We start from the raw sequence: 14,170 nt of genomic DNA, 5'->3' as shown, positions 1-14,170 counted from the left end.
AATTAGACATTTCTAAATGAATTTTGCTACACATTTACCAGATTACTTTTTTTGGAAATAAAATGTCAAATACCATTTTCATTATCATTTTTATTAAGTGACAAAATAAGCAGTGTTGAGGAAGAAAATGAAAAAGCATTTTGAAGGATTGCTTTTTCATTTAAATTTTGAGTCAAAAAATGCAGCTTCATTTTGAAAATAAAAAAGCATTTCTGGTTTTGACTTTTATTTTTAATTATGCTACAGAATCGCTTCCATACATTTCAGCGCCTTGTTAGTATAAATCCATTTATTGAGTATTTATGAAAACATATTCATGTCTATGTGCTTTTATGCATGGTAAATTAGAGTGTAAGTATTAAAATTCGATCTTTAAGTGCATTACATGCATCACAAAAAGGAGTTATTCCAGCCTTTATACCTACGGACAAAACAAAAATAAAGGTAAAAATGCTAAAGAAATCTGTATAACACCAATTTTCCTTTGAATTAAAAACCCATCACCGTGTCAGGCAGCTAAAAATCAAGATAATTGCTTTGGGGTTTTCTATAATTGTGCTTTCTTTTTGTGCAGTGTCAGTTCAGCTTTTTTTTCCCCCAGACTATATTTATAAAAAACAGTTCATTGTTGAGTTGAACTTCAACTCCCAGGTGCGTTTTGATAATTTATTTTCAGTTTTCTGTGTTTCGTCTTTTTGTTAAAGTAAATTCATAAGTTTTGCCTCAACGTAACGATTTGATTTCTACTTCTCAGGTTCTGGCTCTGCAGAGAAAAAAAAGTCAGAATGTAGAAAAAAGTAGAAGGAATTAAGTAAGTAAAAGTACGTAAAAAAGCAAAAACTCACTGAGTGTCTGACACTGACAAACAAATAAACTAGCAACCTGGGATTTAAAAGGTCAATAAGAAACATCTGTCAAGGATCAAAACCTAAAATCTGCTTTTTAAACTAACTTTTATTATACCAGGCATTATGTGCCCCAGTGGAAAGGAAAACCTCCAGGCCTTCCTAACCTTTCCACTCCTAATTAAGCCTTAGCCATTTAACCCACACCTGTGCTGTGGGTTTTTGGGTTGTCTGGGCCGTGGAGGGTTGTAGAGAGGAGCGGCCGCATCACAAAGGGACCAAAGGTGTGTCTTGCAGTTCTCTTGAGGCTTGTGCGGTCACCTTAAAGGACGTCATGAAAGTGGACTGTACTATTGACGTGTGTGTGGAAAGGGTATCGTGAAATATTCGTAAGGATAATATAAGTCACACAGACTAGTGACGTGCAGGTGATGCTGTTGTACGGTTTTCTTTTACGCCGCCTTGAGTTATTAGTAAGGAGAGCGTATTGGCTCTTTACTAAACACACAGAAATGCTTCACACACTGGGTGTGCAGGGGATATGTAAGTGCCAACAACATGCCCATAGGACGTCCACACAAACTACGCTATGATTGTCTAATTTCTTCATTCCTAACAACTAGGCTACGTTACGTGCAAGGCACACCCAAAAAGCTCGCATTTATCTTTTGAACAGCACGGATTGTCATGGTGGGCTGTCTGCGCAGGGTTCAGGGGGGGGTTGAACAAAGTAAAAACACTAACCACTTTACCCTCATAACCCTTGTGGATTGTGATTGAAGTGTTCACCACAAGCTGACGCCCGCATCATGCCTATAAAAAAAAAAAAAAATGTGCATGAACATTTTTGCCTGTCCCCAAATCCAGGCCTTGAGGGCCGGTGTCCTACATGTTTTCCAACCAACCTGCCATTGAAGCTCCTTATTGGCTAAACACACCTGATAAAGGTAATCAGCAGCAAATAAGGCAGAACTTTCTTGAAAACCAGTAGGACACCGGCCCTCGATGCCTGGATTTGGGGACCCCTGCTTACAGACTCACAAGGTTCTCTATGATCTGAAAATGTCCTGATTTGCCCAAGTTGCACCAGCAGACCGCCCATATCCACCCGTCAGTGGATATGGGCAGTTGTAACAAAGGCTTTACCTGGATCAGGTGTTTCCAACCAGTCAGAAGCTGTAAGGACAGGGATGGTGGGAAAAGCTTAATCACAGTCGCTTTCAAGCACTTCTTTCACAATGGAAAACCCAACCAAAGAAGTTTATAACCGTATAAGATCTTTTAACTCTTATGGTGTTTTTTATGTAAGGCTGTTGTGAATTGTAGTGAATGGAGAGTTATTTATTTATTGCAAAGGCTTTATCAGTCTAGTTTTCTCACTTATATCAGAAATTCAGCAGATTTTCCTGTTCTTTTACCTACTAGGATACACCTTCACCTGATCTCATCAGATTCTTTATTATATGTCTGTTAGTTTTATTACTTACATATCTAGTACTTACATAGTACTTCATATAGATCAACATTTCAGCCGGGTTGGAAAATGTCCCAAAAGCTTTGCTTTAACTTTACATCAAACCAAAAGTTTCTCCTATCTATGAGACTGTGTTGTAAATAACATTCAGTAACAAAAAACCCTGTGCCCTGGAGAGAAAAAGAAGATCATTTCAGATACAACTATTACAGATTATTACTACAGTTATAGGCTTTCTTTATCTCACCACAGTTTTCCTTTGCTAACGACATATTATATGCTACCACTGCCGTCCTCCCAGGATTTCATCAAGTATATAAGTCATTACAATTGCCTCTCAGGCCGCTGTAACTAGAATGAGTTTTCAGTGCGTTTCACATGATGTTCCTGCTGCACTATCTTGCCTAATTTCCCCAGTGCCGCTGAATCATAGAAGCAAACATTGATGCCGGGTCAAATCTTAGTCGAAAACTTGGCTCTACCTTTTCCTTTCTTAAAAAAAAAACCCTACCAAAAACCAGAACAACAACAAACCTTCCTTCGGATTTTTAAATCAACACCAGCCTTTTTATTTTGCAATTAGCATTTTATGTCACTTTGGAGATGTAGGCAACTCTTTCATTTCCATTGATATTGTCTTCTGTCCTTCATTGCTGTTATTAGCCACAGATGTTGGGTGTTCAGCCAAGGACCTAAAGTCGTTTCACTGAGTTCGCATCAATGAGCTAATAATTCAGCCACTTTTCAAATGGATGCCTGTGTGTGCACGGATGACCTTTGTCCTGATGCGGAGCCGATTGAAAATCAGTAATATATTCATTAACTTCATTGTACATGGAAGGCAATTTGAACAACCTTGAAAATGATCGTAAGTCACTCATCTTCAAGCTTAGTGTTCTAGTATGATTAATGTGAAGTATTTAAGCAAGGCATTTCTGCCTCATAGAAGATGGATGGATAGATGCACACACTGTAGCTCGTCAGGAGATGCAATGTGCAAACTAAAAACGACGACAAAATAAAATAAAAAAATATTATTGTGGCTTCATGCTATTGGACTTGGTTCATTCTGGAAAGAAAACATTTAAAGACCTGCTCCAATCATTTTTTAATCTCTTGTCAAAGTGTTCCCAGTGGTCATTTAATTTTGATGATGCCGTTTTTAGGCAAAAAAAAAAAAAAACTGTAGTTTTCTAGGACATAATTGCTGCAGAGCGGCAGGAGTTCATTAGACATTCACCTTTGAGTTGTGGGCGGGACCATTAAAGTATAGTAAGCCCCCCCGCTCCTCCCCGTTGCTTGAGGTTTTTTCTGTAGACACTCTCTCCTGCTAGCTTACAGCCCCTCACAAACCCAACCTAACATTATCGGTGGAACAAAAATGGCGAACAATATCGGAACTATGCAGACGTACAGTTTTAAGCCAGACACCAGCTCAGACGAGAAAAACAAAGACGTACATTTTCCACACATCATGAATACGGTCTTTGACTATTTTCTTGTCTGCTCTCGATTCACAAAAATGTGAAGAAAAAAAACAATTGGAAACGCAATTTTAAGCTTATTTTCTTTATACATATCCTCCATCATGAGAAAAATGCCCCAAGAAAATGTTAAAAATGACTTTCATTGGTGTGCGTCTGTAACAAAAACAATGGTCAAATATAGAATTACCGTAATTGTGTTCAAGGTAAATATTGTAATTTGTTCTGGGACTAACAGCTTAATTTTCATACTCTAACTCTTACAATTTTCAGTTGAGTCATTTGTTTTACACGAAATGTGTTGGAAATATATATGAACAAAAGTTCCTATCTTCTAAATTCTTTGTTTCTTGGAGTCAAATACAATCAAAATGATTCAGATTTATTCATTGAGTGTGTCACAAAAGTGATTCCCATTTCACTGTGAAGAATACAAATGATTCAGAAATATACATTCAATCAAAAATGATCCAAGAAGAGGAATGAGATACAACATTGTGTAGACAAAACTATTGGTGGTTGATGCTATCCTGCAGCCATCCCCACATTTCTATCCAAACCTTGGTGCTTTTTGTGTGAAAATGTAAATAAAAAAGGAAAGATACGTTTTAATTCAATTCCAAAATGGACCTCAACAACGGACCTTCCCATCTTTTTAAACTGGTGAAATACCTTTCTAAGGATTTAAACATAGAGTTGATTGATCATCATTCTCTTTCTGTAGGTAAATTCTTTTATGAACTTATGTTTCTTCCTCTTCTCAAAGCTGTCACCGTGTGAAGTGGCCTCAGCTATTACTGTTCCCTTACTTGAAAGGTTGGCTGCCACCATGAAGTCTGGTTGCTCAACCAGAACACATTTTTTTGTCACATCAGAAAATGAGACAGGTCAAGGCATTTTTTATTTACTAATCTGTTTAAAGGTATCTCCCATTTTGACTTCATGTTTTCCAAACACAATTTGGCATAAATGGGCATGAGAAGTATTCTGGGTGCTCAGAGATGGGTGTTGGATGGAAATCCATCCATGAAGAGTCTCATCCATAGTTCCAAAACAGAAAAACTCCAGTGGCAGATGAAGCACTCCTAACCACCTCAGCATGGCTTTTAACAAAATACCAGGTCTGTGTGACCTGAACCACTCGGGTCATTGTTTTGGTCACTTGGTCATCATGATTATCAAGTCCGACTCCTCCCTCATGGGGGGCCTATAAGAATAAATGCAAAACGTCTTCAACATCAAAAGTTAAGTTCAGATTATCTTATTTAAACTTTTTCAACTAAGTTGAAAAGAAAAAACATTTCCACCTCATAAACTTGTATTGTGTATTACTGCTACCGAGATCGCATGGCTTAAGTTGTATGTTTGATTTCTGTTTATACTATCGCCTTTTATATTGTTCATCCTTATTGGCACACAAGCAAGTTTACAGAGGTGACTGAAGCCTACTGCAGCTGTCAGAGGGCAAAGGCAGAGTACCACCTGGACAGAGACGTCCACACAACCTCATACTAACTTTTCTAAGAAGAAATTACTCACCAATTAATACATTAAATGTGTTTTTGAACTCTGTAGTACCTGGGAAAAACAGGGATCTGCAAACTGTGACCAGAAAAAGACCTAGCCAAGTCTTTCTCATTGGTTCAACAGTGCTAACCAACCGCCACACCACTGCACTGACCTTCCTGCCTTGCTTTTAACCCTTTAACATTGGAGCGTTAGCTCTGTGTTGACAATCTTTTGACTACTGGAACTCCTCAATCATTTACGCAATAACATTATTGTAGTAGATTCTGAGGCGGAGAAAAGCAGCCCTGTGTTGATATGCAGCACTGTACAGTAGTGAAGCGTTTACGCAATCCATGTAAAGTGTTCACATTATGGAACACATTATGTTAATAAGGTGTTGTACGTCGGTGAAAGGCCGATATGCTAAACCACATTTCTGTGCATCAAAATCAGCTGATTCAGAGAGATTGCAAAAAAAAGAGTTTAAATAGGTCAAGGAAGCGTCAATTCACTGTTGCCGGCGACATCTCTGATGCTAAAGGGTTAAAATACGGTGGCCTTGAAGTCCAAATCACATCAACAAATCACTTAAATCAATTAATCAATTAAAAACCAAATAAATGTTAAAAAGCAACATTACAAAGCAAAAAATTTTTTTATTGTTGTGATCTTTAAAATGTTTTTGTGTCAAATGATATGTTGTGGTTTGCACTTCAGGGCCACCGTACATAAAGCACTTCGGGTGTGAACATCTTGACGAAGTAACGATGCAAATTTTGTGAATAACGCCATATTTCTACATTATGATCAATATGCCAAAATATCCAAAACCCAGCTTTACTCAACAATACTTTGAGTTCCCAGACGACACGTGGTTCCTGAAGGTAACTGATGTTAAAGGTACCTCCTAACAGCTATACGTTTAGGGTTTTTGTCTTTCTGCAGAAAACCAGACACGTCCCTTATTCTGTTTCACGTATGAGCATCTGCACATGTCTCTCAGAGACATAGATCCAAAAAAAGCAAAAACAGAGACGTCAAACTTGTGATCATTAATGATTGCGTACAACTGTTTAATAATACGATTGACTCTAAACCTGATGACGTCAGTTTAAAAAAAAAAAAAAAAATCTATATATTGTGGTTTGTAGGAAAGTGTGGGATCCAAATGCCATTGAAGTGTAAAATAAATATGACATAGAGATAATTATTACCACTTAATAATCAAACCAGATCATGTAAGCTGGCATAAAATGTGTCTTTAAAGCACATACAAAATCATTCCTAGAGATCAGAGCCAGCAATTATTTTTGTTGATGATGTGGTGGTGGTGGCACAGTTTCTCCTCTGAGGTGTCCCTCTGTGCAGCCTTCACATCCAATCCTCTTCCATCTCATCTCATTGATGCAGCTGTTGAGACAACAGAGAAGAGGAAGAGTCTGGGATGAAAGACATTCAAAGGCACTGGTTGCTAACCCAGCAGGGTGGAGAAAAACATGATGGCTTGTCATCACTCCAGCGTCAGCTCTGGTGGACGCGCTAGGATCTCCTGGGAGTCAATCCCTGAGCTGGCAGCAGGGCTGATTTGGTGCTCTGCGGTTGGCCAATGTGCACTGTCAGTCAGAGCCAAACAAATTGATGCATGTGCTCCACTGTTGCGTATCTAGTACAAGACAATTAAAAGTGACATCCTTTTACACAAAATGATGTATTAGTTAAAATTAATCAAAATTAAAATACTTGTAAAAATGAATCATAGCACGTGCTGAAAAGTCCCTTTGTTGTTCATCACATAAAATGTGACAAAATGTCAATTTTTGATAAATAGTACGTTAGATGGTATGTTTTGAGCGAAGGCATTTTTTAAAAGATGCCATCTATCAATGTGACATTAATTTATAGTTGCTGAAGGTCAGCCACTCCCTCACTGATTATTTACACAACCAGGATAAAAGAGCTATTTGGAATCCTTTTGAAACTAAGATAATCCCAAGAAAAATTTAGCTTTTTTCTGTGATAAGAAAAGGCACAACAGGTTTGGTGCTGTCTGAGATGACTGTGGTTGAAGTAGAGGTGACGGGTAGCAGCAGATGGGGAGCAAAGGTGTAAATACAACAGCTGGAGGATTAACCTGTGGTTAAAACAACTTTCTAAGAGGTGGCTGTTTGTTGTTTTTGGTCTTGTTTTTGGTAAATCAAAAGTAAGTCAGCACTCTTAGAACAAGTCTAGAAAGTCAAGACCCCTCCAAATTTTAAAATCGCAGTCAGCACTGAAACCAAGACAAAAACAGAGAAATACAAAAAGAACCGAAAATGATTGAAAACTTCTCAAGTTAAAAAAATTAGAAATTCCATCCATCTATTTTTTTCTGCTCATCCAGCAGGCAGTCTAAGCAAAGATCCAGACTTCCCTCTCCCCAGTCACTTTCTCCAGCTCCTCTTGGAGAAGTCCAAGTCATTCCCAGGCCAGCTGGGCTTCAGAGAGTCTTGGGTCTTCCTCAGTGTCTCCTCCCAATTGGACAGAAACACTTCCCTGGGGAAGCATCCAGGAGGCACCAGATGCCTGAGCCACCTCAGCTTGCTCCTCTCTATGTGGAGGAGCAGTGGCTCTTCTCCAAGCTCTCTGCAGGTGACCGAGCTTCTCTAAGGGAGCGACCAGCCATCCTACAGAGGAAGCTCATTTTGGCCACTTGTGTACGCAACCAGGTTCTATTAGTCATGAACCAGAAGTCATTACCACAGGTGATAATTGGAACATAGATCGACCAAAAATCACCCCTGAGTATTATACCCCTGAAGTTTCTTCTTTTTTTCCAGAATCCGTTTTTTTAGGAGTTTTTCCTTACCGAGAAGGAGCGTCTAAGGGCATGGATGCCCAGTTTAGTTTAGTCTGTTTAGTTTGGTTTAGCAATAAGCTATGGAATTCTATGACTTTTTGTTCTTTATGATTCGTGTTTACTATACAATTATCGGTATAATGCCCACTGAGATGACTAATGTTGCAAATGTTGGGCTATATAAATAAAATTAAATTAAATTGAAATTGAAAAGCTGCGTAATTAGTTAGTGCTTATTCAAAGAGAGACCTTACCAACAATGCTGGAAACTGACAAACTCACCACATAAGAGAAAAAAGAAATAAAGCTTCAGCCACCTTCAGCTAACTGCTTGTTAACCTGGTGCTATGCAGAGACTGAAAATTAACGTTACTCTCATACTAATAATGAGGCAATCCTGTCAATATTAAAGCAGCAGCTCATCAGGGCTGGAGAAGAAAAAAGGAAAACAACTGCCACATTAGCAGACTAAACAAACATGGACCAAGCGACCATCATAAGAGACTTATTAGCAGCTCATGCAAACAAACCTGAGTTTTCCATGTTGGTGAAACAATGTTGCACTGTCAGATTTATGATGAACCTTGGGCAAACATCAACAAAACTCAACAGACAGCAACCTAGTGCCATGATTAGCCTCAACAGGGGGGCAACTGGCAAAAATGGCCACCACTGTAAAATAGAATGCAAAAAAACGTATCAAAACTATTTCACTTGTTGACGAATTAATGACCTGCCCAATTTTATTTAGCGGGAAAAGACCAAAAAGTAAAAGACAGAAAAGTTGCATCACAGGGTAAAAAAATGTGAGCTTACTTAGCCCCTGAAGCAGTTTGCAATAACATGTTACTTATGTCTATGAAGACTCTCATTCATCCAGGTTGGTTCCATTGTAGTAGGTTTAGGGGATGTCATCTGGACTTGGTTTTAAAGTTGGAAGACGTTTCACCTCTTATCCAAGAGGCTTTGTCAATTCGGAATTGTCAATTGTCAATTCAGAATTGACAAAGCCTCTTGGATAAGAGGTGAAACGTCTTTCAACTTTAAAACCAAGTCCAGATGACATCCAAGTCCAGATGACATCCCCTAAACCTACTACAACATGTTACTTAAACAAGTTAAACTGGAGAATGATTGGCTTTTGTGGTGTCGCCACACCGCTGGCTCATTCAGGTCATAACACAATCAAAGAAAAGAAACAATAATGCTGCATAAACATAAACAAAATCTCCTCTGTCCTCTGACTTTTAAAATTAATTATTCACAAAGCCAATCTTAGACCTTATAATTAGGAAAATATCAATTCTGTTCATAATAGTGTTCCCTTTGGATTTTCTTTATGTGGACTAAACTTTAGGAAACTAAAATGTTAATGGATTTGTCATTAATTCTTGTTACTGTTCATCCCTTGTTTGGAATAAAACTTTTGCTGCACTTTGCAGTGTTTAAAAGACACTCTGCTCTTTGATTTGTTTGATAATTTGTTAAATACATCAATAGAGACGGCAAAAACAAAGTGTATTAAATCTTTTGGGAAAAACGTTGATTTCATTATGAAAATAAACTAAGAGTGAAGCATGAACAAACATCAAATGAACCTGTTGACCATGAAGCATCAGAGAGCGTTTTTAACATCACCTCTGCATCTTCATGATCTGTCTTCTATCTGCTGATTTCATAGTTGCAAGTGTCATAAGTTGTTGCCTTCCTACCTAAATGATGTTGCAGTTTCAAGAAGTCAGCTTGGTTCAGTCGAGTCTGAGCTCACCGACTGATAACATTTTAGCAGTGCATTATGTTCTGCATCTTGATTGGCTATTGAACATTGTCAATCAATCTCCTCTGTGCCGTGTCTTAGTATGTTCACCAAATCTACATAAATCTTCGATTCCATTCTTTGGTTTGGTTTCATTCTATTACTCTGGACTTTTTTTTTTTTCTATGAAAGGTTTGAACTTTAAGAGTTTGAACAAGAGAGAAAAGTTTGAACATGTTCATATCTGTCTAAGAAAAGTGTGTAGTGAGGGGTTTTTTAGCCTTAAAACATCTGTAAAAACCCCAAAGATGCTGCTTCATGGATTTCATCTATCAAAGGTTATTTTTGGACTGTAGCTCCTGCAATAAATTAGGTAACGTGATATAAGACAAAGCTGATTTAACACTTAAACAAGTTTACTCTGTGTATCTAATGTGTTGACTTAATTGAATTCATATTAGTTTCTAACAGCCTGTGAGATCAGATTATGAGTCCCCAGTTATATTATATTAAAGTCCTCAACAGCTCTCCAACAGCTGGACATCCATCTGTGATTTTCAATACTATATTGCACTTGTGCTACAGAACGTAGTCTAAGCACTCACTGTCCTTTTGTTTCTTTTCACTGGCAGGACTGAAGTCAATACTTTCTTTCTACGATTGATCTATCTACATGCATCACCTGTCTTGTCCCATGTGAAAGTGGCAGAGATGGTGTAAGATCACTTATCAAGATGGCTTACAGTTTTCCTATCGACGGATGTAGCTGCCAGTGTGCTGATAAAAAAATAAAATCAAAATAAAGAACAGGAAACTATCCATCTATATATATATATACAGTACAGACCAAAAGTTTGGACACACCTTCCCATTCATTTGAATGAGAAGGTGTGTCCAAACTTTTGGTCTGTACTTTATATCTGTCCATATATGTATATCTTTTCAATGTTTTTTTAAGGAACTTATGATGTCAATCAGAACTTTAAAGATAATTTTGAAACATGCTACTATCACGCTACAACATTTTACAGCCCTTGTGTGTCCCTTAATGTTTGGTTTAACCTTGTGGAACATCAGTAACACAGACATCACAGCTGAGCCGGTGTGTAAAACATAAAACTAATGTTGCTTAAAATCTCCAGATAAATCACACCCACCCAAATTATTAGCCATTGTATGCCTTAAAGCAATTTTAAACAAGCCGATATAAAAAAATCTTTTGCTGATATAGTTTTTGGCCTTGGGTAGAGAGGTGGAGCTATGGCGGGGCAAAGGGGCAGTTACCTCCCCACTTGTCCCTCAATTTTCAGTCAATATTAGTATAATTATTGACAAAGATTAAGAAGTCATCAATACAAGCGTCTTCAAGCATTAGTAATAGCACCTCAGCTAAAAGGAACTGCTAATTTAAAAGTAATAACAGTAACGATAGTAAAACAGCTTGAAAAACGTATTTTGATCCATTCATTTGCAATGGCCTTCCACTCTGCTGTTCTCATTTGTCACCCGTCAAAAGTTTTCGGTTGAAATGATGGACCAACGTTATCATTCCATCAGCGAACTTCCACAGTACCTACCTTTTACGGTGTCTTATTGTGCTTCATTTTTTAAAATTTCATTTTGATTTTGAAATTGGGTGTTGGTTTATGGAATTCCGTTTTGATTCCTTAAATGTAATGTTGCTTTTTTTACTTTCTGTTTTGCTTTTTTTAATTGTTTGTGGTTTTGTGTTGAGTGATTTGTTGGTGTCATTTGCACTTCAGGGCTACCTGCAATTGGAAAAGGCTTCCCAATGAAATCCAAAGTCTCCACTTAGAATAAAAAATGATGAGAAACAAAAAGAAAAAAGATTTGGCATTTCACTTTCACTTCGGAAAAAATTTCCAGAGGCTGTTTGTCTTATAGTGCTGTGTGATCTCAGCTTAACTGTAAACTGTTACTTTTCAATCTTCCCTCTTTCTGAACGATTAGTGTTAACAATTCAATTACTGAGAGATATTTGTAGTTTTATGGTTGCATCTATACCCTCTGGTAACATCAAAATGCCAGCATATTAAAAAAGAGGCAGTTTAATTCAAGACTTTGACTGGAAAACTTGTTTATATGAATAAATGTCTGTCAGGCACATCCAGCCATTCAAGACTTAAATTTCCCATTAGAGCTGCAGACCAAGGAAACAGGATTAAATGAAAAAATAGATTAAAAACAGTGAAGTCTAAATCAAGATTTACGCAGTAATGAAAAACGGGATTACAGATTTGTCACACAAGGGAGCTGTGGAATCTTTTTTTTTTGGGTGGAATTTACAACAGGCAGTCATTTTATATTTTTTCACAAGTTTCTTTTGGGTTTTATTTCATGATACTTTTCTGCCCCTTATTTAAAACAATACTTTTTAAATGAACAAAATGTTCTCTTAATTTATAAATCTAATGAGTCACAAAATATGTTTTAACTGAACGTCTGTGGATTAAACCCCTACATGCTTCTGGTTATAACTTGCTGAGATTGAAGGAACAATTTCCCTTGTAAAAGGTGACAAAAACACAAGAAGAATGTACCATCCAAAAAAAAATCTCAGTTCAGGTGACCCACCCCCATGTTCTCCCAATACAAACCAATTTTTCAGGTGAACACAGAAAATGGAGTACCAAATAGAGGTGAAACTAGGCTTTTAAATTTCATTCTCCTGGGTAAATATTTGTCTATTTTCTTCCACATTCAAATTTTTGCTGTTTAGAAATTATTCAGCCACATATGTCTTAATCAGCAGGGTGCTAATGCTGTCCAGCTGACTGGAAATGAGTGAAGAGGGTTTGCCAATGGGCTAAAGTGAGAGGCCAAGGGGGGATTCTCACTCACCAAGCGGCCATGTGTGACCATTTGGGAAGGAAAGCGTGTTGGTCTTTGCAGAGAGAATCTGATGATGACACTGACAAAGGCTAACTGTTGCCACACTGTAGTATGTGAATGGTTATCTCTGATGGTGTGAAATTGTAATTTTTTCCACATAATGCGGCATTAAAGGTCATGATCACACAGAAAACTTGACAGCTTAGCCAGAAAAGCAGTTCAAAGCAGCTCTGTGCTGAATTGCTGTCAACGTTTTTGCACTACTGCTTTTTAAATTACAGTATTTTAGCAAGAGAAGTTAGATGGGTTTTCATTCTGACATGTGCAAAGAGGTGGTAGACAGGATGGGGTGGAAAAAACAGTTGAGGAGTCAAATATTAAAAAAAAAATACATTGTGCTATGGCAAATATTTTTTTTCTAATCCCATCCAAGAGTTTTTAATGCCTAATCCCCAAAAATGTATCAGCTACGTTCCTAAATATATGGTTGGTTGATAAACAATTAGGTGTTGTCAGAGGTTTTTGTGTAAAATACAGTGACATATGATGCAACACCACAACAATTAAGACATTATATTAAAGTAATTCCAACTGTGTTTACCTGATGATGATGTAATGTACAAATTAGCCAAGAAGAAAAACAGGAACAGATTGACCTAGTTATGGTAACAGACTAGCTACCCAATCATCTAATGCTAGGTTCACACCGCCCTTGGCAACGTGCGTACAAGCTAATATTTTCAAAGAAAAGAGCATGTTAATGAGCGTAAATACGTATACTGGGCTTCTGCGTTCCAAACTCTCGCATTCACACATAGCTACGCCAGTTTCTACAACCATTTCTGGTCATTACATACAAAACGCACATCCATTGAACACAAGTTGAAAGCGAAATCAGGTACATATATCAGGTACATAAACATATAGAGGTTGTGTGATTGTAGATGAGAGACAGGTGAGTAATGAAGCAGCTGAGTAATATCCTGGTATTGAGAGCAAGGGCTGATGGGAATTGTAGTACGGAAACCAGGAAGTGGTCAGTACTCTGGTGATCGTTCCTGCTGGTGGCCAAAGGGGTAGACACGGGACCGGTTCCTAAAAGCGGCAGAGTGGAAACAGCAAATGTTGGGAGTAACTGAAACAAGGAATCTTAGTGGCTGGATGGCTCAGTTGGCTCAGTAGGACTGGCGCATGGGAAACCAGGGTTCGTTTCTTAGGCAAGACCCTTCCCGCCACTGCCTAACCATGGAGCCAGGGGTCTGGACCCCCCTGTGCAAGTCCCCAGCCCAGATAAAATACAGCATTGTGTCAGGACGAGCATCTGGCGTAAGGTTTTTGCCAAACCAAATGTGCGGATTAGTAAAAGCTGATTTGCTGTGACCACTCCTGAGGGGATAGGGAACATGACCTTAG

This window comes from Oryzias latipes, chromosome 10 (assembly GCF_053564925.1).
Source record: "Oryzias latipes strain Hd-rR chromosome 10, Olatipes_Hd-rR_3.1".
NCBI lineage: Eukaryota > Metazoa > Chordata > Actinopteri > Beloniformes > Adrianichthyidae > Oryzias > Oryzias latipes.
The sequence above is the reverse complement of the archived record's forward strand: the minus strand, read 5'-3'. Positions refer to the sequence as shown.